Here is a 3083-nt window from a genome sequence, read left to right on the forward strand (position 1 = left end):
AAAAATTTTAACAATAATTTCCTTACTAGAAGAATGCAATGTAAAAAAATGTAATTTGTAAAGTCATATGCTTCATTTACTTAATCATTTTTTTAAAATGTTAAAAGAGTAGTAAATTAAATTGTTTTAAGGTTTACAGATAGGTAAACATATCCATAGGAGTAAAAGTTTATTTTTTGCAAGGAAAAGTATATCCTGCGAATACTTGTAGGAATCAGAACATAGTGTTTTCATAGAAGAGACTTGGGAAACTTCTAGCAGCACTAGGATATCTCAGATGAAAAATTGAATAATGTGTAGCCTTCAAGGTGTGTGAGAATAGAGTGATTTAATTTTTTCCCACTAACGTTGAGATTTGGGGAGAAAAGTAGGATCAGCGACATGAGTGGCTGATTACATATAAATACAAAGTAAGTACAAAGTTATTGCTACGAGAGTTCCAGTTGATTCACATGCATGATATATTCCAAATTAAATATTTTAAATATGTCTGTGATCAGTGTGTGACTGCAGGCAAGTTCTCTCAGTAATGTGTTTATCTTAGCCTCATTAGAGTACCTTAAAAAAATCCAATCGGCTAGTGGGTGGAATAGGGGGGAGGGGAAGGGAAAAAAGTCCAATCAAAACTGACTTTTGAAGGCATCTACTGACCAGTAAAATACAAGTCATCTTAGGGGGTCATGCCATTGTTTTCTGTTATTCCAAAGGGATAATTTTGACAGATTTTCTTGAGGTACAGAGTACCCAGTAAGTTTTGGTGATTCCTGGAACTTAATATGAAGTTTTAAGAAAGCTGTACACCTAAATTAGTGAAAAAATGGCCAGAAGTAACCAGACCCACGTCCATCTTAATGGTGCCCCTGCTCGTTCTTTAGGAGTAGCAAGGGCTCTCCTTACAGAAATTCACTGGGAAACCACATCCTAGCTGTCCCATATCCCTAACTGTGTTGAGACTCTCCTTTTGCGCTGACCTTCGAGTTCACTATGCCTGCTGTCCTTTTGCAAGGCCTGGTTGCTCCTAAGAGCATTTCCAGAGTATGAAATCTCACCATCCTGGCTTCGAAGGAGCATTCTGATTGTACTTAGGCAATATAGATTTGTTTGCTCTTTGGGCAGACAATGGTACTTTCAATATTCTTCGCCAACACCATAATTCCACACATCATTCAGTCTTCATTATCCCTTGCCCAACTTTTTGATAGATGTGAGGTGACTGGAAATACCATAACTTGGGTCAGATGCACTTTGGTGCTCAGAGTGAGAGCCTTCCTGTTCCAGACTGAAAAACAGGCTTGTGCAGCAGATTTCTCCAGTGCAACGCACTGTTTGACTCCCTGTTGCTGCTTCCAGAGCATTGAAAGTGAATCTGAGCAGAATGAAATCCTGAGCACTTCATTTTTCCCCCATTTATCATGATGCTGACTTTCATCCAGTGGTGAGCATTTTTGGTTTTGGTTTTTGACATTGAGTTGCAATCCACACCGCAAGCTGAGCTCCTTGGTATTGTGTCTCAGCGAATCTTTCCAGTCCTTCTTACTTTCAACAAGCGAGTGTGTTATCTTCACATGACAGCTTGATAATAAGACTTTCTCCCATACTGATTCTAGTCTTATTGATATCCAGCTTCTCAGATTATTCAGCAGGCATGAATATGTAGGGTGAAAGGCTATAACCCGGACATGCTACTTTCCTGTTTTTAAGCTACACCGCATTCCCCTTTTCTGTTTGAATACTGCCTCTTGTCCACATACAGGTTATGCGGGGGCACAATGAAGAGTTCTGGAATTCCCATTCTTCTCAAGGCTATCCATTGTTTGTTATGAGCCACTCAGACAAATGTATCTACATAGTTAATCAACCACAAGTCAACCTCTTTTTGATATTCTCTGTTTTCAGCCACAATGAAATTGCTCTCAGCAATAATATCTTTCATTTTGCGTCCTTTTCTCAATCCAGCTTGAATTTCTGGCAATGTACTAATGCAACCATGGTTGAATTGTTTCTGCACAAGTTTACTTGTGTGCAATATTGATTATATTGTTCAATAATGTCTCCACTCTTTTGGGTCGCCTTTCTCTGGAATAGACACATATATGAATAGCTTCCAATTGGTTAGCCAAATTCCTTGGCAAGGAAGCGTGAGGGTTTCCAAGGCTTCAACAGTTTATTAAAACATGTCAGTTGGTAGTCTATCCATTCCAGGAGCCTTATTTGTCACTGATGACTTACGGAAGCTTAGACTTCTTTCTATACCATTGGTTATTGATCACATGCCATCTCTTGAAAGGATTGAATATCCATCAGTTATTTTTGGTGCACTAACTGTGTGTTCCTTCCATCATAATGTGTGCCTCCTGTATTGTTGTAAGACAAGGCGGGCTACTTCTTTAAAGATTTAAAGTCTCAGAAACCCAAAGAGGCAGTTATATTCTATCTATAGGATTACTGTCAGTTGGAATTTACATGATGGAAAGAAGGCTTGGGGTTTTTTTTATGTTTAATATTTTGTCCATATAATCTTTTAATATTCTAACTACAGACTTTAATTGTTTGCCTCCAGTTCTATCAGATTAACATCATACATGTATATAGAACATCCTACCTAACAACACCACAATATACATTCTTCTCTAGAATACATGGAACATTCTCCAGAAAGGAGCTTAATTTAGGCCACAATGCAAGCCTTGAGAAATTCTTAAAAATAGGAAAACAACATAGCATCTTTTCAGCTCACAGTGTTATAAAATTAAAAGTAAACAATTGGAAGATTAAGGGTAGTGGGAGTAAAATACATGGAAACTGAATAACAACTTGCTTAAAAACTGGGTAATAGAAGAAATGAAAATTTAAGATTTACTGAATCAGGTGATAGTGAAAATACAACATATCAGAATGTTTTGGGATCACAACAAAAAGAGTGCTCAGAGGCAATTTAAAGCAATGAGTACCACATCGAATGAATAAAATCAACATCGTAACCCAATATCTACAACAATTAGGATAAGAACAGCAAAATAGGCCTATAATTACTGAAAGAAAAAGAAGTTTAGAACAGAAATAAATGAAACAGCAAAGCATCA

Source organism: Tenrec ecaudatus, chromosome 6, assembly GCF_050624435.1.
Source record: "Tenrec ecaudatus isolate mTenEca1 chromosome 6, mTenEca1.hap1, whole genome shotgun sequence".
Taxonomy (NCBI): Eukaryota; Metazoa; Chordata; class Mammalia; order Afrosoricida; family Tenrecidae; genus Tenrec; species Tenrec ecaudatus.